The sequence below is a fragment of the Anser brachyrhynchus genome (genome assembly GCF_964034855.1).
Source record: "Anser brachyrhynchus genome assembly, chromosome: 14".
Lineage (NCBI taxonomy): Eukaryota > Metazoa > Chordata > Aves > Anseriformes > Anatidae > Anser > Anser brachyrhynchus.
This window is the reverse complement of record NC_137709.1, coordinates 795,309-822,489: the sequence shown is the minus strand read 5'-3', so window position 1 is coordinate 822,489 and position 27,181 is coordinate 795,309. Positions and strand designations below refer to the sequence as shown.

General features: G+C 44.8%; 1 long non-coding RNA gene across 1 annotated transcript in view; it reads right to left on the bottom strand.

Annotated features, from left to right (window-relative positions):
- The window catches only part of LOC308177516, a 74,862-nt gene that overhangs the window by 29,989 nt on the left and 17,692 nt on the right, over window positions 1–27,181 (bottom strand). The window contains exon 5 of the long non-coding RNA XR_013939182.1: window positions 476–1,281. This is a non-coding gene — a long non-coding RNA (uncharacterized lncRNA). The remainder of the gene's footprint in view (window positions 1–475; window positions 1,282–27,181) is intronic.

The window sequence follows — 27,181 nt, the reverse complement described above, 5'->3', positions numbered from 1 at the left end:
CTCTCAAATCATTAGAGGAGATGAAAAAAAAAATCTTTAAGGGTATTTTTAAGTACTTCTCTGCAGTAGGATAACTGATTCATCATTCTCTCTGCAGATACATGATGGGTTGTTATCTCTTTGATGATTTTTAACCAAGAAGCAGCCTCTTTAAATAGTTTTTTATCCCATACTGTAGATCGTTAATTCCACGTTACCTTGCTTATCTGCAACTGATAAAATAAGTAACAAGGCCCAGTTTCATCTCAGTAGCTGTGGGAAGGACAACTCCCACTGTAGTTTGTCGTGTGTTAGAATGTGAAGGTCTGTTTCTATGAATACGCACACACATCCTTTAAAACAGCCTTTCAGCAAATGTTCATCCTCAGAGAACCGCCCTGCTGACAAGTTTCTGGAAATCTCACATGTAAAGGAAAAAAAAATCATTTCCCAATAAAGTGAATATTTCCAGATTTCCCCCCCCTATAAAACTCACGTTTCTCATTGAATAGCACGTGCGGGAGGCGGCGGCAGGGACGGCGGCACGACCGGCTCGGGGTGACTCCGCCAGGCCTCTGGGACGTGCCGCTCGTGTCCTCTGTGTTAATTTGGTCTTCTCCCGTGCTGACCCGCAGCCGCCCAGCCTGTGCACAGTCCCACCTGTTCTCCGCATGCTCATGGCCAAGTTCGGAGCACCGCACAGACGAGGGGCTCTCCTGTTTCACTTCCTAGAAGGAAGTTAGGCGGCATCTGGGTGTTTTGGAAAGCCCGCCTGTTTCTCAAAGCAATGGCAGACTCCTACCGAAAATGACAGAACATTAAAGTCAGCGTTGGACAGTTCTGCAAGTCCGGCCCCAGCCTAACTTTTCTGCAGGTGATGGGAATTACGAAAATAAAAGCCTTAAACATAGCCCAAAACATTTTCAAATCAACGTGTTCTATAACCATTTAAGTGTAGTTTTGCTCATTTGCACCAGGATGTAGCCAATTATCTTAGAATATTAAAGCTTCAAATTAAATCTATTAATTGAGGATATTAACTCAATTCTGCAACCCAGACTAGCAAAGTAACATTCCCTATGGCATCCAGAAATTATCTCCTAAAAATATAAAACAGATTATAAACCCAATTGCTGTTACCTCCCTACTCACCTGCTGTTAATTATTCCCCAGCCGTATCAGCCGTAAGAGCCTCCCACAGACAGCGCCCGTCAGCCCCCAGCTCCGAGGCCGTCGGGGGCATCGACAGCAGTCCTTGTGCTGCGCTCCCCACAGCTCGCCTGTCAGGAGGCACCTGTGCTCCTTTAAATTTAACGAGACCAAACGTCAATGACTGCAGGGAAAGGAGACGCGGCTGTCCCGCTCCGTGCGCGCCGGAGGACCGCTTGGCGCGGCCCTGATCTCCCGGGCAGACGCCTTCGTCCCCAGCACCGCTCTCCACAGGCCCCACGTGGGGCCTGCCGCTGAGAGCGACGAGCCCCGCGGTGCTCACAGCCCCGCTTTGAGTTCTGCCCTCGTGGTACACACACGGGACAACACGTCACTCTCAGCAACGCTTCCAGCACGTTACTTACGTACCGGAGGCGACATGTACGTGTGTTACACCAATAGGACTGAGAGCAGCCTTGTGTAAATGCTATGTAAGCATTAAAATAAACAGTATGTACTGTGTATGCACATTTTATATATCAAATATATATTATTTATATGACGTATTAATCAAGGAACAAAAATACTTCAAAAATAATAAAAAAATATTTCAAAAATAAAAAACTAGATAGCAGCGAGCCTCTGCAGGTGCATCTGCGCCAGCAGGCCATAATGCTTCTCCGCCAAGGTACCTAACGCCCGCTCACCCAAGCTGGAGCTACTTCTGTGCAAGGCACGGAAACCTGTATGTGAGTATGACTTCGTTTTCCTGTATTTGGTTTGGCTTTAAGTAACAGCATGGTTATTCGCAAAATGAGTTCAAGCTTAAAAAAAAATAAAAAATGTATCTACATATGAAAGATCTTATCTTTCCTTGAGACACTCTAGCAGCCATGCTTTGGGGCTAGTAATCGAAATATTATTCTCCATGAAACTAGTTATGGGCTATTAGTTATTGGTTAATGGGCTAAATTAGTCTCCATGAAAAATTACCCCCGTTTGACTTTATCATAAGCCTTCGGCCACATAAGCCTGCTTAGAGAAGATAGAGATCCATTAATTAATACTCATTACAGTGGCCTCAGGCAATGTTAATTCTGTCTTAGCTCAGCCACTTGGTTTTACAACGCAATTTTGTTCCTGGAATATGCACGCGCCAGGCACCGGGACCACCAGGGACAGCCCAGTGCCCAGCAGAAATGCCCTCAGAGCTGGAAACTGCAACTGCCACCTGCTGGAGCTTCTGGGGGGGCGAACCCTGAGATGGGGCAACAGAAAGCATCGTTAGGAGTTCATGGGTATTCTCAGGAAAAGGATGAATACTAACACTAACCATTGAGATAAACAGCCATGCCACATTTAAAAGGATGCTCTGTTTACTCTACAGATTTTTAATTATAAAATCAATGAAGTGTTAATGATTGCAAGCATTACTTCAGCTCACTGGGAGTTCCAAACAACTTTTTTTAGTCTATGGCATAAATTCATAAGTTGCTCAGTTTGACCAATTTGTCAAGACAATTTCCATTAGTAGACATGAATATTTAATGAAAGGGAAAACTGGCATGAGCAACTTCACTTAAGCGACTAATGACTTACTGGAAAACAGGGAAGATACATTAATATGTCACTTGATTAAGTATTTGAAGAGTGCAACAATCTGAATCTCTCAGCAAAAACCACCTTTATTCTGCCTGTCTTTATCTATGTATCCACCATCACCACGGCATATAGGTGGCAGCAAATCAGCTCAGAAATAAACACTTTGCAACTTTAAACAAATTACTGCTTCTTGTTTACTTGTTGCCTTCATGAGAAGATCTAAAAGCATTTTCAATTCTTTTATTCCTAATTCAGCTAGTATTTTTTGTTTGTATGTTTAAAGGTAAATACAAAAGCCTTATGACTATAAAGCACTTGCTGTTAACATACATGGAAGTTCTGCAAGGTATTGAAGATAAAAACCTGAGTCTCTTAATGCCACAGCAAATCCAGATTTCCTTCAGCCCACAGCTTCTCTGCCCGAGCTTGCCAGTGATGGAGACCTACTGTTACACCAAGCAAGCTGGCATCAAAACCTCTGGCCCTGCATGAGCTGCTGACTCTTTCTCCCTCTTCAGAAAGCTCCGTGGGGTTTGGTTTGTTTCAGGAGCTTTTTCATCTCAGATTGCAGAGCGGGCTGCGTGTGCCCTGAGAACGCCAAGCCAATGCATATGCATTGCATCTGTAAAAAGTCTGATGAATTCAGATGAAAGTCTGATAATTCTAGTGAACACAATCACATCCACTTGAGAAGGAAGTCTGCTTTCTGCAGCAGGAGCTCCCTACCCAACTGACCTCTCTTTGCCACAAATCTCTTTTGACAGGCGCTCACAATTACTAAAGTGAAAAGCTGTTTCCTTTCGTCACTATCCCCATAAAATACACTGACTCTCTTAATTACATGCTTAGTTGTTTTCCAAAGGCTCTACTCATGCATGTAGGCAATAATTCAAGCTCTGAGGCAAGACACCATGTCACAGAGCAAGAGCAGCACAGGCAGATGAAAACAAGTGGCCACAGAGCACGGCGGGAGCAGGGGCCCCGGCAGGGTCTGGCCCAGGCTCTTGGGGCATCCCCGCACCCCGCGGACATCTGCTGCACAGGGGGTGCTGGCCCCCTGGGCTCCGGAGCCACAGACCCACATTTCAGAGGCTCCCAGCCAGCATGGTCACACGCAGCTTGTGTTTCCAAACTGGTGCGAGCCCGTGGGTAGCCAACCAGACTAAGGACCTGGGAACAAATCCCTGCCAAATTCAGCTGTGGTTCGCAGTGTAGAGCATCTCCTCTCTGCAGCTGCAAGTCCTCAAGCTGTGAGCCCCTGCTGAAGCTCCCAGATGGTCAGAGGCACTCGGTGCTCAGCACAGCTTTGTGCTGCTGCGCACCAAGTTAGAGCAAAACAGCCAGCGTCAAGTTTTGCTGAATTATGCTGCTCCCTACAAAAGAGAGAAAATTCCAAGTGCAGCTGCATCTTCCAGTTCACTGCCCAGCAGTGGTGCAATCCCCACTGGGCGCCTGGGTTTGGGGCAGAAGCTCAGCTTTTTTTTAAAGGCATCAGTTCACCTTTAAAGAGTTTGTTCAGAACTAAGCTGATTTCCCACTTGCCTTCTGTAGGGGAGGAGATGTCTATGAGGCCTTCCCAGGTGCGCACACACACACACACACAGTAACATAAAGTTAATCAGAAATTGTTAGAATTAACAAAGCAGAGAGAATGTCAGAAAAAAAAAATATTACATTGGCTCAACTGTCTCTTCTACATGCAGAAGCAGAAAAACAAACTCACTCTGTTACTCTACTTTACTTCGCTAAAATAAGGAAAAGCAGGCAAGATGTGAACACCTGCGTAACATCTTCATTCACCACGCAGATAGGTCCTCCCCAGCAGCAGCTCCAGGCTTGTCTGCTGGAAAGTCAGAATTAATTCAGCAGCTTTCACTTCCCCACCTGCCAAATCGCTGCATCCTCCGCTCCGTGAGAGGTGGCGAACCTTGTGCAACTTCAGCCATGCCCACCTTCCCCACCACTACGTGGGAACACACGAGGATAACTGGTTTACTGGAAAAATGAGAGTGATCTGAATGTTACTGTCAGGAAAGGCACCAATCGATTCATTTTACATCAGAAGGATGAGAATTGCTATTAGCTAGTGCTCACTGAAGATGAAGTATTATTTGTTTGCTTAGGGAAATGCCTGACTGAACTGAAAATCTTAATAGATAATCTCTGTTGAACATTTTTGTGCAGTAGTTCAAGAACATCAAAACCATGCTAGCCAACCCAATTTTATGTGAATTTGATATAGACTTACTCACGGCAGAGTTTGTTTGAAGTCTGCAACAAGACACCTTTATACTCTCTCACCCCAAAGCATCCTTCTTCCATATTTCATAGCAGATTAGAAATAAAATAAAATAAAATAAAAATGAGCAAGCACAAAGTCAGATAAGAAAACCAAATAAGAAAAACTAGAAGGAGTTATTAATAAATATTCCTCTGAAAAGCACAAAGTGGGAAGAAAAATCTTATTTTCCATATACTGCCTATGGTCTCCAAGGTTTATGAATGCCTCATGACACCAGCTAACTTCTAATCGGCCTGACAATTTGGTTATGTATTCCAGCATAAATCAGAAGAAGCCACACTGCAGTCAACAGCACAGGAATCAGAGGCAAATCTACTCTGCCCCATCTATTCCTCAGGTATTTTCCTCCTCGTGACACCCAGTATTTACACACAGAGATGCTCCTGCAACAGCATCACACCTTCCTGCCCCAGTTTTACCCAGAGAGGTGATGGGTCCTCACCCAAATCTCCCAACTCGTCACTACGCCTTCAGATCTATTATTAATAGAGTTATCAACGCTGTGATAACATTCTGGGGCTTCGCCAAGTCTGTTTCCTGTCTGCAAGCATCAAGGTATGATGTCTCACCATACAATAACTAATCTTACACCTCTCAGAGCCAAGCAACCCATCGCTCCCTTGGGAATTCGGTCCCGGCTGCACTGAGCCGAGCCCCTTTGTTACACCTCATGCTACAAAGCAGGCAGCTGATTTTGAACACCTAGACCTGACGGGCATTGCTAGTATTCTGTCTGGAAACTGCTGACTGCAGTATCAATTTTTTTTACAGCAAAATACGAAGGGAACATCTTTTTCTGCCTACACTGCTGGCACTATTACTTTCAGTTACTCTATTCCATTTTAGCAGCAGTATCTATGCCGATCAGACTACCCCCATCCAGTACTATCAAAGACATTTACAAACTCTGGTGATAATACTTCATTATTATAGTCATCAAGAACAGAAAATATGTGAAGTATTTTCAATTTCTACAGTACAGACAGTGCTATACTGACTTATAGCTGGGACGGTCTCTGATGCAAGAGCACGGCGCAAACCAAAGAGCAAAGCACAAGCTGAACTGTGAAATACCGGTGCTGTGAGCTCTGATGGCCCTTCCGAACAATTTGAGAGATGGCAGTACTGGTTGCAGAGTTTCCTTAGCATCTGAAGAGGGCTTTGACGCAAAAGCTTTCACACCACGTTGTTCTCTGGGGTTCTCAGCCAAGTGTTCAGTGAACACTTTTTTTTTTCTTGTTTTAAATATCTTGTTTAAAAACATTTTCACTTCCACTCAGGTTTGATTAGCTTTCCCTGCAGGGCCTCAGTCCTGCAAATTTGGTGTGCACCAGCAGTAACGTGATGAGTCCTCAGTTTTCCTAACAGGGAGAGGCAGCTCCCCGTCAGCTACCGACTGCCGCATCCTGCAGGAAACCCTTCCAAAATAAAACTCCCCAGTCAAGCACGGAAGATGAAAGTGAGCAACTGTTTTTTCCATGTTATTTCACTAAGAGCCATGACCGTATTACCTAGCAATCCAGTGGCCTTCCATAATATTTTCTTCCTTATCACTCAACACCCAGCATGGAAAGGGTTTACTTCACCCTTTACATTAATGGGATCAGCTTAAACCTTTCACCCTCCTGAAGGCACAGCTAATAGAAAGGAGAAAGCAAATAGATGCCCACATATTTACAGAGAAAAAAAAATGAGACTTTTCCTTCTGCTACCAATGCACCTTCAGAGTCTTGACACCATTCTCCTCTCTAAATTAATTTAAGGATAATTTGGGAAGGATTGGGGAACAAAACAGAAGCAGTTTCCCTGGAGTACACAATCGTCATCTGGTTGGTGATCACAGGTCAACAACATCTTTAATCTTTTGAGAGAAATCTGGGCCAGTTTAGGATTGCCTCAAGGTGAGTGAGCCTGCCTGGGCGCCTGGCATTCCCCAGGGAAGGGAGGGCTCCCCATCGGACCTGGGCCCTCCAGAGGGGGATTTCAGTCATTACCACAATCCGCCACCTAGGAGTAAAATAAGAATAATATTAAATACTCAGAAAGGGCAGACTCCCTGAATTTCAGTAAGGGTTTGGTGTTAGCTTATCGGTTTGTTTTTGCTTTTTCTTCTCTCTCTGCTGAGAAATCAAGGTACAGAAGTCTGCTGGGCAAGTCACCAGAACACGGCGGCCCTCCTCAGACAGCACTTCACGTTTCTCAGCAGCAGGCGGATGGGCTCCTGGCTTCAGCCGGCCTGCCGGCAGACGGGCTGGCAGTCCTCCTGCCCACCTTTAATAACCCTCCTACAAACACACGTCAGAGCTGAACACCGAGCTGAACACCGAGCTCCGTGACGCGCGGGCACCGCAGCCCTTGTGAGAGGCAGCGAAGGGGAAGGGCAGAGCCGCGGAGGGAGCGGGACCCTGCCAGGCCAACCGCAGGGTGCTGGACGCCGCCCGTTGGCTTGCAGCAGCCAGCACTGCACCTATAAATATTTAGGATACAAAAAGAACGTGTTGGCACGAGCACAGCGTCCTTATTTTTAAGGCTTTGATCACCAGGAGTTTAAATGGCATTGCGTGGAAATATTACTTAACTGAACTTCAAATAAATTCAGCCCTTTCGTTATTGACCCTTGCTACCAGGAACTAGGGATCTATTTCTGATCTTCAGCCTAGAGAGAAATCAGCTAATCCAATGTTCAAAGGGAAGGGAGGGTAAAAATCATTTCAGTTTCTTTGCCCTTGGGCAGAAGCTTCAGCGAGAGGAAGCAGAAGAGCTGGGGGGAGGCAGGGTCCTGCCCGGCATCGCCCACCGAGGGCTGCTCTGGGAGCTCCAGCCCTCCAGCTGGGGCCAGACCCAAATTCCCAAGGTTTGCCCCCACCCCCCAGTGGGTGCCCTCACCCACACTCCTCACCCCCCCTCCGGTGCTCCCCACAGAGCCGCCCGAGCCCTGGCCCTGCAGCCCACCGCTGGCAGCAGCTTTCCACTCGCGCACAGCTTCACCAAAGGGCTGCAAAGCATCAGTCAGCCCGAATAAACGTTAACTTTGCTCCTCTGGGTTATTTCAGAAACAAGCCTATTTTATGAGTGCTAGAAATAAAGAGAAATTTCACGGCTCTCCTAAGACCACTTTCTGGCGCATCTGAGGGCCTGGTGCAGAGCCACCAGCCCTCAGCAGCAGCACGGCTTGCTTCCAGCTAACCCACAGACGTTTACGACTTGGGTCAAACTGGAAGGACACAACTTCTCAGAAACGTAAAACAAAGTCTTGATTAATAAACCCAGCTGCAGAATATTTTTTAATCAGCTCTTGCTTCCTTCATAGCAAGACGGTTATGAGAGAGATGGAAGAAAGGAAGAAGTAGGAAAAATTGCATCCTCAGAACTGCACTCGGTGGACCAAGACTGCACCCCGGTTCTGACTTCATAGCACAGCATCTTTGCTCTTACACATCACACTCTATTCACAACATCAGGTCACAGATTTCTTAACAGCAAGTTCTTCTGGTGAAAAAAGGCAGAGGATGACACACAAACACATTTCAGCCACAAATGGTGCGTTTACCCAGCACAAATGGGAATGAAAGCAGGGCTTTGGTTAGCAGCTGTCTGAGGGGTAGGAGGGTAAGACAGAAATAACAGCAAACCATCTCATGTCAGACATGAAAACCATATTTACAGGTTTTGAGAACACAGAGTGAGGGAGGGAGCATGTGCGACTCCATAGCCCACTGCTGGAATCAGCCCTTCTGCAGGTAAGTGATGGAGCCTACTGGGGCTGCTGCTTTGTTCTTTTTTATATGTATATATATATAAAGAAAATGCTCCTTCTCTCCAGAATCATGCAAAGAAATAATTTAGGCTGGAGAACTGATAAATACTCCTGGATTTCTGCAAGGCACCAACAGCCTCAGTGTTTTTGCAAGTCAGCACGCACGGATGGACAGCAGGGAATCAACGCGCCTACAGCACACCGTGAGCAGTCACCTCGTGCCATGCCTCCTACAGCAGCCATTTGTGCAGCTGCAGCATTAAAAACGCGTTTCCTGGACCCACGTACGCTGGATGCCCTGGAGACAGCTGAATTAGTGGAAATGCAGGCTGCTGTTGTCATACCATAAGTAGTTGGGGATGGAGTTGCCTGACTGCATTTCCCCAGCGAGCTCTTTACATCTATCTAAGCTGATTGATTTTCAGTCAGTTTTCCGTGGGATGAGTTCAGATTCCCCAGCCTCAGGTATGCGGTAAGAGCATGTAAGTTAATTCACTAAACCACACGGTAATCCATCCACAGTCCCTTCAGAAGATGCAATGTATGAAATGAAGATTAAGTGCCCAAAGTTGTTGGGTTTTTTATTATTCTTAAAAAGTTATTTATCTAACTCTACCATCATGTTTTCTTCCAAATCTACTCCCCATAAAACCAACAAAAATAGCCAAGTCCTTGCAACTTTTCGGAGTTCCCTCCAGTTCTCTGAGTCACAGTCAAAATTTGTATTTGAGGCAGTTATTTTGGACATAATTTTATTACCGGGGAATGATACAATTAAAAAATAATTTATTTTCTGGTCAGAGAGCTTATTGCTGTTGTTTCTTTTATATTTCATTCTGAACTTCATTTTTTTTCCAGTACATTCTTTTTTTCAGAGCTATCATTCGCAGAGATGATATAAGCAGGGTGCTTCGACAATGGCTTTCCAGCACAGGGAATTTATTTGGGAGGGTATAAAACCCTAAGAACTGATAAAATATTCTAGACTGCCCAAGGCGAAGCATGTGCAAGATAAGAATGGTCTCCCAAATGGATTATAAACACACACCGTACATCATGTTTCTCCAAATTCCCTTCCCCCACTCCACCCACTTTTAACACGAAATAAGATAAAATACAAAAACAGCTTTGAGCATACTCGGGACGTTAATCTGGTAGCAGAAGCTCGGCAGAGCGCCGCTCTCCTTACAGCCTAGCCAGCTGCAGCAGGGATTAGAGGAAGCTCCCTCCTCCCGGGCCGGCGGCTGCTCTCGCGGCGCCTTGGTTCGGCGGAGATGCGCCTCTCCCGCGCCCTGCTGCAGCAGGTGTGAAGCAAGTTTATGGCAGGAGCAGGGGGAGATGCGAACGAGCCTTGCGGGATGCAAAGCAGGACTGTAATAATAATATCACCAGAAAACAGATGCTGGAAAATCTAATGCCATTTCCTCGCAGCCACGACCAGACCCAAATCCAAATCAGCACGGGAAGGAGGCCGATTCGCACTGAAGGCCAGGCGTGATAAAATACTGGAATTCATTGCACATATATACCCACACACACACTTCAGTTTAACAGGTACGAGTAAAGCTTTCATTTCCATTAATTTGCACGATAAACATCTTCACTAATTATAAACTGTGCTTACACTAATCACCTGCCTGAAGCCATCAGATTTTATGCAGGGTTCCTGTCAGATCTCATAAACTAAATAGGGCTGGATCAGATACTCGGATGAAAAGCACCCTTATGATACACCATGGTGCTAAAATAATGTAATCAGTTCCAATTCTTTCTTCTCAATGGGCAGAACAGCAGCTACTTCTCAGCTGAGTCCCTCTGTGATACTGTCCACTCATCTTCAGGGATTGGTTATTGGTTTTTTTCTTCGTTGGGATGCTTATTGTTGCTTTCTACCCAAATTCCAGTTCCCTGCTGGTTTCACCCTCCCTACCTATGTTCCTCTCTAGGACACCTTCTCATTCAGAAATGGGCACATTTCAGGAACAGATGCAGCCCTCTGTGCTTTACGTATGATGATGAGAGAATTAATACAAAAGACTTAAGACAAAAGACTCTGAGACTCTCATTGTACCTTAACAACGGCTCAAAACTATGGTATATAGACACCAGTAGGACTGATGCTGAGGACCTCATGCACAAACCAGTGACCACCAGCAGCTCCCCCGCCCTCTGTTTCCCCCAGCTGCAGCAGTACCCCTGGGGCGCAGCTTGCTCCGGGTCTAACAGCACGCACACCTCCCGGCTGCCGCCACGGCGCCCCAGGCAGCACCCACAAAAAGGAGGTGATGCTTTAGAGCATCTGGCTCTGAAGAGGTGTGTGGAAACACAGGGAATGTCACAGGGAATGTCACAGGGAATGTCACAGGGAATGTCACCGCCCCGGCTAACCCTGCCCTGCCGCCAGGCCTGGGCACCAGCCCTTCCACAGCAAGCACACATTCCAGCATGTCAGAAACTGGATGAGTTTCTGTCTAGTTTGTAGAGAGAAAAGGGAGAGGAAAAAAAAAAAAGCAGCAACCAAATTTAACAAATGGACCGACTTTGCCCTGCTACTTTTTTTTGTATGCCCAGAGCAAATCTGTAATATCTCGTCACTTCCCCACAAAGAGCTGCACCACAACCCCAGCACAACTCGCACACGAGACACCAAGTAGCTAACATGAAGACAGGCTCTTAAAATTCAAATGCCCTCATCCTCCTCCTGCCACTCTTCTCAACTGCCCCAAAGCAGTCATTTATTTCAAGATGATCAACTCTCTGCCACAGTAGCAGCCCCACACAGTTCTGAATGCTCTGTGTAAATGTTCCTTTATTAATGAAATTAAACATCAGAGACACATGCTGCCAGGATAAATTGATACAGTAAGCTCTTCTTTAGCCCAAGTCTGATAAGTCACGTGCAACTTTTAGAAAAAGATTTGTAAGGGTATATTAAGAAGCTCAGCTACTTTTCAAATCCCAGGGTCTGATCCAATGAGGTTGAAACTAGTATCCCATTAAAATTAATTGGAAGTGCTGAACCATTTCTTCATGACTTCATTTTATACTTAAACATACATAAAAACAACTGGACTGGAATGACCTCTGGCCATACATATAAAATACCAAAATTACTGTGTAGGCATATGGAATAAAATGACTTCTACAATTTACCAGTACCTATAGCGATGGCAATAGCAACCATATACAGCTCAGAATTTAACATGAAATCGTTTTGAAAAGGATGTGGGTAGCTGCAATTAAAAGTTTAATTTCACTAGTCTGGAAGAGTTTGGTTTCCTTTGTAATGGCCAGCCTTCTGTGTGCAGCCTTGCTGTACCCTCTTCTCAACCAGCAGACATCAGACATACAAAAGCTTTTGTTCCCATATTTTGTTTTTAGAGCATTTTATTCTGATTAAAATAGGTCTTCTCTAGACATCTTTTTTTTGGAGGAGGGAAGAAGGGACAATAAGTTTTGGGGTGGGGTTGTGTTTTTTTGGTACTTCAGTAAAATAAATCAAGATGTAGAACCAAAATATACATGTTTTAGAGATTCTAAAATGGGGTTTAAGAAACAGACTTTAAAATTTTCACAGTATGCTGCAGAATCAGAGTCCAGAGGTGGAATTTGCTTTTGCAGTGCTGACCACCTGTGAAGATCAACCTGCTGTAGAGAAATTAGCCCCAACAGAAGCCAAGGCCATTATCTTCACAGAGCAAGTGATTTATCACCAGATCACAGAAGAGAAAATAGGCAGTAACATCCAGGTGATAAATTCACCTTCTTATTTCATCACAAAGCCCTTTCGCCTGATCCAGAACTTTCAGCTTGATACCCATCTTACATAAGCGTTTCACTGCAGAGCATTAGTGTTCTTTTCCGGACTCAGGAGATTCCATATGTTTTAAATATTTTAGAAAATAGCATTACAAAGACTTTACAAATGCAGCACTTAAGCATGCAGTTCAGCTATACAGAATGCAACAAACGTAAGTGCAGGTACTTTAGAGGTCTGCACTGGCATTTCAGATACAGAAAGAAAAAAGAGCCCAGAGTCTTTCAGTACTTTGCTCAGATACTCTCCTAGAGGGCTCCCACACACATCCATTGATGTGTTCACGTCCCTTTGGAAAGTGCTGTTTCATTAAGGGCACAATTCCCCAGAAATGCTCATTATAGCGAGCAAGGTTCAGAGATCAAGATCTGGATATAATTGTCATTCACTTGCAAGGATCTCCCAAGTAGCTCTGCATTTCTCATGAGCACTGGGAAAAGTTCAGAAGCTGACCTCTGAGTATTATTGCTACTCCATTACGAAAAAGGCTCAACCATTAACAAAACACAAAGTGAGAGGCAGGCTTGAGGAGAATGCTGCCAGAGCAGGACCTGAGGAGGAAGGATGAGAGCACAGATAATCAGACAGGTAGATCTGGAGCACTATTAAAGGAATATAACTAAGCATGGAAATGGGCCTCTTGCTGCTTCAAGGCCTGCCAGCAATGGGAGGGCTTCTGGGTTTGCCTGTGATGGCAAATTCAGGGGTTTCAGTGTCATGCACTCCTAAAAAGCCTATCTGCACCATCTGTGTGTTCCTTACAGCCTCCTTGGCAATTTATTCCCCTCATTCTCACTGAAATTCATGAGAAGTTCTGCAAAGAATGGTTTTTCCCCTCTTGCAATGCACAAACACAGCACACCACCCCCTCTTGGATGATCTATTTGGATGCAGGCCAGACCAACCCTTCATTCCAGATCCCCTTCCAAGAGGCCCCTCACGGGCGCAGTGCTGCAACGCGAAGTCACCGCTGCCCCCGGCCTCTCCAGGCCCAGGGCACGCAGCGCCCGCAGGCCCACGGCACTGCTGGTGTGCACAGCAGGGCCACGGGTACAGGAGAGAGCGCTGACATTGGGACAGGAGGAAGTGCATCTGAAGGGCCGTGGCCCACCTAGGGCACACAGCACGGAGGCACACACGGACAAACCAAGCTCTTCCCCACGCTTGCCCCCAGGCAGATGCCACCCCCGGGGGGCACAGACACCCTCAGACACCTTCCCCCACCGCGGGAGCTGCCCCCGGCCGTAGCTGGAGGCTGCCCTGAGCTGCCACCCCTGGGCCTGAACCCTGAAAATGCAGCCGAAAAAGCAAAAGGCCGTGTCTAACAGAGGCTTGGCAGCTGCAAACTAGAGTGGATTTTACAGGACAGAGCCTTAAAGTTACACAAATGTTGTTTTCTCTAGTGTAAAATCTAACGGGAAAATAGCACATCATTATAAAACCTCCCAAGGAAAAGAACGGGATGCACCTCGGGTAGAACTAAAACTCACTTTCTTCCCCAGACAGCTGGCAAGTTTATGCACAAAAGGTGACATGCACTCTCTGGAAAGGACCAGCAAAATAGACCATAAGAGGCATGGAGCATCATTAATGATTTCTGCAGACCCCAGTTCTCACTCAAACAAAAGAAATAGCAAACAAAATACAGCCATGGGTTGGTACAAAGGCTCCACATGATTATCCACTAACTGTAGTGACTGATATTTATTTCTGCAGGGAGCAAACGCGTTCATGACATTGAAAGCCTGGATATTGGTGTGCCACGATTCATTCTTTCTCCATTGCACCTGCAATATTTGGACTTCTACCAAAAGCTATGTTTTCATAGGAGTTTGGAAGATGGTTAATTTCATTTTTAACTCATTGAAAGTCATGTTCCCCTCTTCCCCTTCTCAAAAAATAAAAAATAAATAAAATATAAAAATTAAAGCAGCATTGTTTTTCCATTACCTATGTTAAATTCTATTTGATCTGAAAGCTTAAAAATCTACTCCTGGCATACAATGAAATATTGTGAGTTAAATTCAGATGAGAGTTTGCAAGCAGTGTCTTGTTTAATTAAAATCAAAATACTTACATAGGAAACTATTCGAGTTGGCATATAATTTCAATATTACTGAAGAGTCTGTGGAAATAGAAGTAAAACAGGCCATCTCGACTGCAAGTTTGTCGCTCCACTCATCCATCAGTGCTTTCTAGACTGCCATGGAAATGCCATGACTACACAGAGCCCAAGAAATAAGATGTTGTTATGCATTTAACCAGCTGCCTTTAAGACCAGGCAGCTCCTTTCCCCTGAGCTGCCATATTTTTCACCTTTTCCATCAATTTCAATAACAACCCAACTGAGAGGACATCACACCAGGTCCTCACGGCGGGGACATGGGAGGTCCCACTGCCAGCGTCACCACTGGAAGCCCTTACTGTTAATCACTGCAGTTTTATCATTATGTATATGCTCCAACATAAAGAAGAATTCAATTTTTATACTTCATTATAACACTTAAATTCTGCCATATCAGGGCTGCAACCCGATATGTGCACCTGTGAACCTAAATGTGGTCAGTAGCTAAAATAAAATAATTAAAATAAAATAAAATAAAAAGTCCAAGATACATTTTAAATTAATTTTCAGGAAAAAAAATCTGTATTTGAGCGTTCAAGGTTTTTGGAAATTGAGCACAAAAGAAACAGGAACGCAGTGAAGCTGCTGCTCAGTCTTCCATGTGAAAGTACTTCATGGAACAATTTTCCTGCTATCTACTGCAACTTTGGTTATTTTGTTATTATTTCTGAGTTGCTGTATTTTTAATTTGAACTTTTCCATGTCATTGTTCAGCAAATTATAGTATGTTAAGTTGTCATCTGAAGCTGCTGTTATGCCGAGTTCGGGCATGATGTATCTAAAATCCCTTTCATACACCACAGTCCGGTTCCGGAGCTGCGCCACGACGTGCGAAGAACGCTGCCAGGACATCACACGGATTTAAGGCACACGCAGCCACGTGGCCCACAGAACCCCTGTGAACAGACCCTGCTCGTGCAGCAAGGCACAGAAGCCATCCTCAGATGCTGTTCCCTGATGAAAGCAGGATAAAGAGGAGAATGGTGGGGGTTGTTTTTTTGTAGTTTTGGGGTGGTTTTTTTCCCCCCCATCAAACTCCGTTTTTTTCTCCGTCAAACTCAGGAGGTTGATGCCTGCATGCTAGCCAGTTTTTGTGACTGAAGGATTATTCATCTAAGCAGGGTTCTAATATGATGATTTGTCTGTATTTGAGCAGCCTCATTGCGCTTTACGAATGTCCTTTTCACCTTATTTATGAGCCCCTTCACATTTCCACATGAACAAACAGGCTCAAGCCTTTCCTACTTGCTACACTGCACTATCTTCTTATCTCCACAAAAGTTTTTGAAGCTTTGTAGGGGATATGCAAGAGGAATGTTACGATCTCACCTTTTTATACTTGCTGAATATTTAAAGGTTTTTAGCTCCCTTAAAATAAATCTTTTCCATTCGGAAGGACAGAGGGCTACTGTTTCCATAACAACCACTCCTCAGAAAATTTCCTTTTGGTAAATACAGTAGAATTAACTGCATAGTTTTAATGTTTAATCATATTCTGCAGGACACGGACTAAAAAAGGTAAACTTTAGTTCACCTTGCTTCTCTATCATCTGTCTCATTGATCAAAATACAGCTCCTTTCAAACAACTGAAAGACAGTAAAAGAAAAGCACCTGTGAACTCATTCATTATGCTGTTAAGCAAGCTGATAGGCACTGCCGGAAAAAGAAATAAGACTGAAAATTGCTGAAGCATCTTCCATCATCGCAATTTCCACAAGGTTAGGAAAAGTCATATTGGATAAAATCTTGGAAGTGCTAAGGCAATGGTCTGGGAAATAAATGCAAATAGCCATTTTGTATTAGGTGTGGAGAAACTGGAATTGAGTGCTCCTGGCAGAAAACCTAAAATCAAGGTGTGATTTCTGCAATCTGAATACGACAGGAGAGCAGGCAGCTGGGGGGGCCTGGCGCCCAGGCTGGAGGCGTGAAATGCACTTGTACCCATCTCATCACAGATAAAAAAAGTCATCTCACCCCCTCAGTCATCCTTCCCGTAAGGTATCTTACTCAATATCCACAGGAACTGAACCGAGATTTGTGTAGTGCAGCAGACTCGTGGAGTTTGGCAAGTCATCGTTTCCCTGCTGCACTGCTGGCACCCGTGTACATCCCAAGCACCAGCTCTGCAAGGCCCTGAAGAAATCAGAACGCAGTGAGTTGTTACCGCGACTGCTTATCTTTGCTGTCACACAGCTGGTGCCCTGTACTCCACGTTCAATACAGTAACAAAAAGAGGGGGGTTAATACTCTTTTTAAATCAGTCTAATTCATTTCTAATGTTTGTGTCTTCACTTGTTTGTGTTTACGTTCACTTCAATAAATATGCCACTAAACAATTCATCGTCAGAAATGCTTACATGAAAGGAAAATATTTTCTGTAGATGACCTGTAGAATCCAATTCCAAATGCCTAATCATGAGCCTTCATGCATACTGAAATTCAGCTCTGAGTTCATTTTCTCCAATGCAGACCTGGAAGACCACTTGACATGCTAATCAGATCATGCTGCTCAGATTTCAAATTAACTCCCTACATATGAATGAACTACAAAATTGGAATTCACTTTAAAAGTTTTAGACAAAACTCAGTCTTTGCTAACTACAGTCAAAAAAATGAAATGATCCTAAGATGCTTTTTGTGAAGTTCATTAGATCCCACACATTTCTGCCCATTTTTAATATGAAAAGCTCAGCATAAAACATAAAATGGGTAGAATATATTTACTGTATATAACTTTATTAAAAATCACTGTCATGACATTCTGACTATGTTTCTATTGCAAAAAAAGCCTTTGGCTTCAGTCTCAGAAAAGATGAAAAAAGCATCTCCCTCCTAAGTAAGTAGAGAGAGTACTATATAATGACCCAAGAAGAAAGAATATTACAATTCATCTATTTTTTAATCTCTCAGGATAATAAATATGAAGATCTGACTTGCAACCTCAACTAAAAAGCCTCTTCAAAGCTCCTGACAGAGAAAACATTTCATAAAGGCCATTTCATGCTCACAGCACCACTTACAGAAAATAAGGCGCAGTTCTGGTTGTGCCAGAACATCGCTGAACATTATCCTGGGCCACTCAGCTTAAGTGGAGCCTAGACGTTTTAATCAATGCACAGATACCGGTACTGCTGCATTCTGTCATAGGAAAAGGAGCAGAGAAAAAAGAAGTCAAGAGGTAGGTATCAAAACACTCGGTGAAAGAGATGCAATAAAGCAATTAGTCTCTCTGAAGTTAAAAGCTATAGAAATATTGTTATGGAAACTAATAAACCATAAAACAAGATTAAAGGATGTGCCCCTCATGCATCAAGAAGCCAAAAGGAAGAACAAAAACCACGGTGAGAGCTGGTTACTTCGTGCAGCTTCTCAAGTACATCACTGAAGACTAACCAACTTGTTCTAGGACATGCTGTTAAATGCTGGCATAACAGCACCTGGCCTTACACAGCAGCTGCTTTATGAAACACAGTTCACGTAACTGGCGGCACGTCTCCATCGAGAGGAATCTCGGCAGGCGGCCTTGCCCCGTCGTCAGCAGGTGCCCGGGTGCTGCGCCATGGGCAGAGAGCAGGGTGCCCAGCAGGGGCCGTGCTGGGGAGCGGATCCCTGAGAAGCACAGGGCTGGAGGGCCTGTCGGCTGTGTCCCCAGCGAGGTACCTCAGCAACTGATCCAGCCAGAAGCTTTCCAGCACTGGAACGAGCTCATACATCTCTGTGCGACACCACCACACGTGGCGTAGGCTGACTGTTACTGCTCTTTCACCCAGGGTCAAGAAGATGAAATTAAAAGTGGAAACACTTGAGCAATTTGATTCCCTTACAACATGGACAGGTTGCCCAGAGGCCACCAGGCTTCAGGATCTTTCCATTTGCTCAAAAAAGACAGTCTCCCAGCAGCTGCCTCCCACAGTGCTGGGGCTGCACCCGCTCTCATGGCAGTGCCCAGGCCTGCAGCTCCCAAAACTCCGTGCTCTGACAGGTTTCTTCCCCCACAGGTGCTCCAAATCGTCATTTTTCACATCCTATTCCACCTTGACTTTCTCATGGCCTCCGGTGGACACCTCACACGTGTCTCATGCCAATGGATCCTCCATGCGCTACACCAAGCTCACCAAAGGTCACTTCAAAACCTGATTCATCTAGTTTGAGCCCTAAATTCCCTCCGTGCCATTTTACAATCCAACCACAACAGCGCTACTAAAGCCTCCCAAAGCTGAGAGGAGTGCCCGCACTCAGTTTGTACCCAGCGCCCACAGAAACCTGGGGGTGGCAGCGTGGCCGTGAGGAAGAGGCTGGGCAGCTCGGCCTCCTCAGCTGACACCTGCTACAGCTCTTGTTGAAGGAGCGCTGCAATTCGCATTTCTCCCCAAACCCCCCCCTTCTCTCATGCCACATGCAGGGGCACCGTGTACAAACGGCACGGGGAAGGCATGAACGAGCAGCAAACCCCCACATCGTCAGCTGCTGGGCACCCGAGGCTCCTCACCCAGCCACATCCCTGCTCACCGGAGCAGAAAATTCATCCTGGAGCTGAGGAAAACAACAACCTACTCTTTTCTCTCCCGCAGCACCTTTTTGCTGCAGCTTCTCCTTCAAAATGTTAAGTGCACTTTCCATATCAAAGGCAAGAGGCCGATCCAGCTGCATTTGACATGCCAAGGGCTTTTTTCTTTTAACAAGCAGCACAGAGAGGATCCAGAGGATAGTGTAATCAAGGAAATACCAGCACAATAGGCTCCCTTAGTGAAAGCTGCCTGTGTAGTGATACCTTATGGCATCTGCAAAGTAATAAGCAGTGGAAAGAGTTGTTCAAGCTAAGAGAAATGTAAATTGCTGAAATTGGCATTATTGTACAATAAAGCAAACCTCAGCACAGTAGACTAGCAGGGAAGAAAAAGCCATATTACAAGTTACACGACATGCAATAGCAAGCCAGGCTGTTTCATGCTTCTGAAGGCTGACATATTTACCAGCCAGCAGTAGCTTTTTGCTTTATGTTTAGATATCAACACATGCAATATGCTTCTGTTTCTCGAGCACCTTAAAACAGCAGTTGGTAATTATAATCAAGAAAAAGCTCATACAAGGAAAGCATCCAGGTTTTCTAGAGGACTTCAGCACTCCTTTATGCATTAAGATACAAAACCTCCCGCGGAAGCCTGGTAATTGTACCTGCACATCTCACTAACTGGAGCAAACAAGTTGGGAGGGCTACGAGGAAGGCACTGTCCTGCCCCCAGACCCTGTCATTACCTGTTCACGCACATTTCCTCCTCAAAAATAACATGTTCATACGGCCCCTTGACCAGGCCCTTCCCCACACCTGCCTCCACAGCCACTCTCCTTAACCGCAGTGTGGCACCAAGGACAGCTGTGATGTCGCCTGCACATGAAATTGCAGCTGAATTATGAGATAGGGGTCAGGTATGAGTTGTTTGCTTTGGAAGCAAGAAGCTAAGCTACAGGCTAGTAGTTTTCACCTTCCACAAAACCATCCGTGTACCTCAGTCAGTTGTCTGAGGAAGCTAATGCCAACAGTGCCACTGCGAAGGTTAGGCAGGGGCACCGAAGTCAAGAGGAAAGGGATCTGAGCCTGGTTTCTGGGGAGAGAATTCAAGGAATACCCACCAGGGCCATTAAGGAAAAAGCTACAAGAAGACATATTTTTGAAAAGGCACCAGTCTAATAATTCCCTGGCACAGGTCAGGTGGCAACAGGGCTTCTCACACTGTCAGATTTGGAAAAAAGGAAAGGATTGGAGCTAAGAATGTGAGTGTGAATTTCTGCAAAATACACAAAACTTAATCCCTTGGGAAGTGCTGCCATCCTATGAGGAACTGAATTCTTCCCACTTTCATAACATAGATGCAAATTACACACATTTAGATGTTTTTAAAGAGTTTGATTTATCAAGGGTCTAGGAAGTGGTGAATAAGAGTGAATCAGATGTAAATCAGCTGTCACAAACTTGGCTCAAACCATCTACAAGAAATTCAATTCCAGTTTGCTAATGCCATTATTAAGTAGTTTGGCAACATGATGTTACAGGGATTGAAAATGCGTTGTGTAATTGATGATTTTACACCGACAATACATCAAAGCAGCAGGGATGAGGAATGTTTCGCAGCAGGGTTCGCCCCTTCGCTTTGCAAACATGTAGGGAACCATGCCAGCAATAAGCACCAACAAGAGCGCTCTTGGGCATCTTCTTAAGGCTGTTAAATCAAAAGGAAGCAGTACAACTTTTATACAAATACAAATGCACTGATAGGAAACCAAAAGCATGTCCATTGACCTGATGACTTCATTAAACTGAAATGCTGTGTAACCACGTCCTACCGATACAGCTTTGCATGAGCACGCCTCACAGGCTCCTGGCGTTTCATTGCACGCGCCCCGTTAGCCGTTACAGGCTGGCTTTTGCCTCCTCAATCACGCGCCTAGCAGAAGCGGCCACCTTGGGAATTTCTAATTTTACTTTGAGGGAGGGTCCCGCTGTAGGTCTTCTGTATTTCCATTTTGTGCTTTCTGCCACACAAGAATTGCTTCCCAGGACTGCTATTGCTCCCAGAACTATCCATGGATGAAGTCCCATCAAGATAACAGGCTGGGACAGTGAATACCTTTCAAGTGCTGTGCCGACTAGGCCACGTACTGACAGAGCCACACACACTTTGTTATTCCAGTGTGATGAACGGGGCAGATGACACCCTTCTGAAACCAAATGGTTTGACATCAAGAAAAGAAAGGTTGTTGAGTCTCCTTGCAAAATATGTCGTACTTTCAGCACCTCTAAACCTTGGCATTATTTATTAAAAGGTATTTTGTACCACATGTTGGGACTATGATATTTTTCCGTTCTCTTCAAAATTTTTCCTGCTCTCACAGAGCGATCTGCACAGACCACGCGTTCAGAGGGATTTTTCACAGGTAGACAGAGGGTCAGCTATTCCACCTCTCCTGGGCGCAGCCCCATGTTTTGGCACAGCTCTCCACTGTGGCCATCAAGGCAAGTGGCAGCCCCAGCCGTAGCTGGTGGGGAAGCAGGACTGGCTTCCAGAGCAATGAGGAGAACCGCGTTGTTGACCAACACGGAGTTGTGGTTCCTTCCCCGCAGCACCAGCACCCACGGGCTTCCCCTGCCGCAAGCAGACACACATCCGCACCCAGGAGGGCACAGCTCCCTGGGAAGCATCGGAGGAGACAAACGCGAGCAGCTCTTGTTGTTCACTGGTGCCACTTACCCTGGCCGCAGCAAACTGCCTGTTCAGAAGATTAAGCAGCATTGGGCTTTGAAGAGAGATGCCTACTGGGCTATTTCTGACTCCCTTATTCCCTCTTCTGACAGGATCACTGGATGTTGGGAGATTTCAAATCTGAAGAATTCAAGTCTTAGATTAGTATTCTCCATCTGTCAAACCAATATTGAAAACTGCCCAAAATCGAGGGTAGGGAAGGTATGAATATGGGTAGTAATTCTGCAATTTGAACTTGCTGCTGTTTAACTAAATTCTTCATAGATAATTTTAGAAGCCAAAATGTTATCAGGACAATGTGGTTCCACATTTTCGTTTTCTCTCAGGGACAGAGAGAGGAAGGGAAAATACAAACTGTGGAGGAAAGTTTTGCAGCACAAACCACCCACTGGTGCTTTAGGCCATTTACTAAAATGAGCCTTCCCAAACAGCACCAACAGTTCACGTTAATAACTATATGAAAAACTGTGTAGTCAGTAGTATGCTCTACACACACATTTTTGGCCCATATTAAGAATTCTGGAAGCTGATTAAACTTCCATACATAGAGATTAATGTAGATTTAATGTCACAGTGTAAAGTTACTTGCAATGTTTCCTCTTAAACAAGTTCTGCTTTGAAAATCCTTATTTGGACTGCTTTCAAGTTTTAGTGTAAGCAAGTTCAAGAGCCTTCTGTCACTAAATTAATTGCAACCGATTTTACTTAAATTTCTGAATGCTGCAGTCCTTAAAGGAGATGCAACAACTTTGGTTTAGAAAAATCATTAAATGCTACTGTGCATGTTTAAAGGCTAACAAACACAACGACCATTTGCCTACTGCTATCTTCCAGTTATGGATAACATGTAAACAGGAATTTGCTTAAATTAAACTGAGAATGATTATGACATAGCAGAGAAGGCATAGAAATAATGCAGATGGCACCATGCTGCATTAAGCAGTTAAGGTCACACTAATAGCAACAGTTTCTTTCGTAGGATTTTTGACACAAAACAGAATGATCCAGTGAGAGGAGAAATTGTGCCTTATGGATGTGGGAAATTGCATGCTCCCTCCTTTTTTTTTTCTTTATTTGTTCTCCTTTGTGGGAGGATTTTGTAGAGTACTGTTCGCTTGACTGACAAGTATATATGCACAGTTAACCTTCTCATTAGTTAAACATCTCCTTAGGGAAGCCTAAAATCCTTCAATAATGACCAGTATGTATACTTTCTAATGCAGCTGATGGGTTTTTCCTTAAGAAGAGCTCATTTTAGCCCTCAGCCAAAATAGCATATTACTTAGAAATCCTCCTTTACTTTTCAAGCACAGGCTTAAAAGAGGTTTTAGTGAGCTCAGCAACCTTAACCCTCTCATTGCTAACAATGGGTACATTCACTGGGATGTCCTCAATGGTAATCAGGAGAATATTGTACATTAAAAATATCAATATAGAGTATTTATATAGGTGTCTATTATTTAACACATTCAATTATCTGTGAGAATCTAGACAAAATACATTGACTACAGATATAGAAACTGGCCATGGTTTAGATCTAAACTGGATGTTTGTTACCTGACAGGTGAAGGTGAGCTTTAATTTTATTTCCTGGAAAATTAATTCGTGCCATTTCAGACAAAAGTAGAATGGAACGTGTTATATGTGAAGATGTGGAAATCTCTCTAGTTAGCAGCTGTGGAAAGCAAAGTGATACCACAAGCAAAAGTAATGTTTCAGATAAGAAAACAGCAGAAGATGAAGGTTTCAGAAAAAACGTACCTGTGATTTATCGAAACACAAGGCCAAGATTTTATTGCACTTGCCCTCATTAGAAAACGGAGTTGTCTTCTGTTTGACACATGCAGCGATGCCTGCATTTGATTTTTAGTTGCCCATACTCAAATTTAAGCATTTTGTGTAATGTAAGCATTGCTCACCTGAACTACACAGAAAAGAATAAAAGGTAGCAATATCTAGGAGGGAACAGGAAGATGACAGATCATTGAGGTTATCTCCAACTTTGTCATACAGCATTGGGAATTGAAGGCAGAAAGTCAGTGACAGGTCCATAGACCATGGGAACAAAGGGTTTCTTCCAGGCTGACTACCTAAGAAATGTTGAGGGTTTGTTCATGTTGCAGAATACACAATAGAGGAAATAAAAAAGTGGAGGTAAATTAGGGTCAAGCATGCAAGAAACTTTTAGTTTTGCTATCACTTATGTAAATCAATTCAAGGTCCAAGATATGGTAGGAAGAGAACACTACCAAATACAGTGCCTAATGTAATCAGAACTCCTCACACTCAGTATTTTTAAGAGGCAAGAGGAACTGATTTTCTTCACAATTAACTGCACTGGGCTGTGATCTTATTTACAACCCATTTGGGAGGAAAAAAGTGTTGAGAAGAATGAAAGTGTCTTTGACCTTCATCTCCTCAGAAGGATGGAGATAGTGCAGCTATTTCCTGTTCCACCCTCATTTCCATGCCATAGCACTGCTCATTTGGGAAACATGAAAAATATGGTTGAGTCAATTCCTCTGAGTTATTCTGGAGGAGTTAGGCTCTTCGTAAGATGGAAGGTGATTGAAATTCTGTGGCTACACTTTAAGTTATTGAAAACAGAAAACTGTCAGCTGCACAGTACTGAAAACAGTACAGTATCTTGGCAGAACATATTAGAGCCCATCATTTTGCTATTACTTATTATGCAATTTTAACCTTTTGTGTTCATGCAGGAGATTCTTCCAGTCCACGTTGACATGAACCAACAGCCATCCCCGCAGAGGCGGCTGTCCGCCAGCCATTTCACCTCAACAGCACTGACCTCGCGGGACTTCTTTTCACCTTAATGTCCTCCAAAAACAAAAGTGTTGCAGGGAAACTATGAATGTTTGGGGAATTCAGGCCCTACAGATATTGTCATGCTTGACAAGCTGCCTCAGCAATCCCTCAACAGAAACAGTCTGACATGATTTCAGATTATTTCAGATTACACAGCTCACGCCTGCTGGGAGAAGAGGTGCAAGGGCAAAGTGGGGAGGTTCAGTAACCCATATTTGGAAAAAGGTTTCAAAAAACACAAGTCCTGAAAGACAGTAACAAGTCAAAAGACAGCGGTCCAGGCTGCTGTCAAAGGACTAGGACAGGTCCAGCACCCAGGGTAGCCTCTGGGTGAGCTTACTACACATGAACCCCACCTCACCCAGGGACACTTGGTGCCTGCTTTCAGGCCCCCATTTCAGCTCACCGACACTGCACAGGATGACGGCTTCAGTATCTCAGCTCATACATCTGTTCAAGCCTAACAGGAGAGGGATCTTGCCTTTCGGATCTTTGCTGAGACCATAAACACAGCAGAAGCCTCCCCCAGCTCCAGCTGGCGCCGATCACAGGCACAGGCGCACACAGCCTGCGCCATGGGGGGAGAGCAGCAGCACCAGGAGGTCCCCGCGCCCCTGAGCGCTCACACCACGCGTGCTGCAGCGCCTCACCCTCCGCAGTGACTGTTCACCCTTCCAAATCGAAGCGATACCCTATTTCCGGAGCTCTGAGTCACCTGGGGTTGGCTTGTTCCTTACACACCAAGGCTACAAGCCCCTGCCAGGTGCCGTCACCCACCTCCACCCACCGTCTGACTGCCCTTGAAGCTCTGTTCCCTGCCTGCTCCCCAGCCATACACCCTGAATAACTAACAGCCAACACTGCAGCTAAAGGATTTGGTTTTCCTAAGAAATTCTTCTCTTCTTATATACAAGATTTGAAGCCTCAATAAATAGCTTTATCTCTAGTTGAAAATGCCCTGTTTGTTGATGCCATGTTAATATCCCTTCAGCTCTAACCTCACCTTGCTCCTGAGGGTTAGTCAGAGAGCCTGAGCTGCTACAGCAGAAAGTATGCGAGTGAAATTAAATTTACACATGCGTCATGGATTTGTGTTCCTCCAACTAATTTCAATTAGTAAGTCAGTAGTGAAAAAAGAACTGGTGTTTTTATAACACAAAGCCCAAACAGACTATGCTATGGTGTCAGCCTGGGATCTGAGAAATCCATCTTGAAGTTTTAGCTCTACTAAAATCTTTCATAGGCCTGTGCAAGTCACTGCATCTCCACGCCTCAGTTTTCTACCTGTAAGACAGAGATAATGGATCCACCCTCCCTGGGCACGATGGGAGAGCCTCTACTAAGGCCAAAGTAACAAGCTACAGAAACAGTAAATTAAACACAAAACGGTAGAGCTTTCGCTTGCTATGTTACTTAGATTAAAAGTGGTTTACAGCTCTTCATCCAGAAGATGAAAAGCCAGTCAGCAACAGCTGATGATGTTCATGCTCTTCCTTCTCTCCCTCCAAGACTGGCAGCACGCTGGAAGTATTAATCCACACTGTACAAAGTATTTACAGCTATCCAGTCAGCTATAACAGAACAAAATTATCTGTCAGAAAGGAGAGGCGGCAGCAATACGTTTTGTCAGGTTTCCAAGATATTTGAGCTTCAGAGATTTAACCTATGCAGTATTTGTTCTCCTTACACGAATGTGAAGATGGAGACCTGATCCTGCCTCGGACTGACTCTCACGGAGCCACCTCAGAACTGGGACCCTGCTGTTCCCAAAGGCAGAGAGCAGCTCTGGTGGCAGGGACCACACTTAGTAAGGAAAGATGTTTTGCATGCTCCCCACACAGAGAAATCAAGACTTCACTATTGAAAATAATTTAAGCTCCATCTATCACACTCGTCCTTTAGGGCTGATGGGTGGGAGAGAACCTAATCGTCTTCTCCCCTCAAGCTAGGCAGTCAATCACCTTCCAGCAAGCTGGCCAAGGAGCTGTACAGCTGGAAAAATAAAGCGATTTTGTCAGATATACAAACTCCCAGACACCTTTTAAATAGCCGCTGCCCATTATGACTAATTTAAAACCTCTTCCTAGTGCCGGGAGTGCCTCCGTGTGCAGCAACCTCAGCGCTCTGCAGGACGAGACCTCTCCCAGTGCTCACCGCTGAGACCCCTCTGGTGCAGGATGAAACCAGGAGAAAGCTCTGACAGGGCCTCTGCTTGCTTGCCAGCACATTTTGAAATGTCCTGGTGTGCCTCCACGCTTCCATTTGCCATCAGTCTCAAACGCAGTCTACCAGCTCACCTTGCCCAAACCGACTTTTTATCCTGTCCTGATTTCTGAGCCAGTACCAAAACTGTCCATTTTGTGC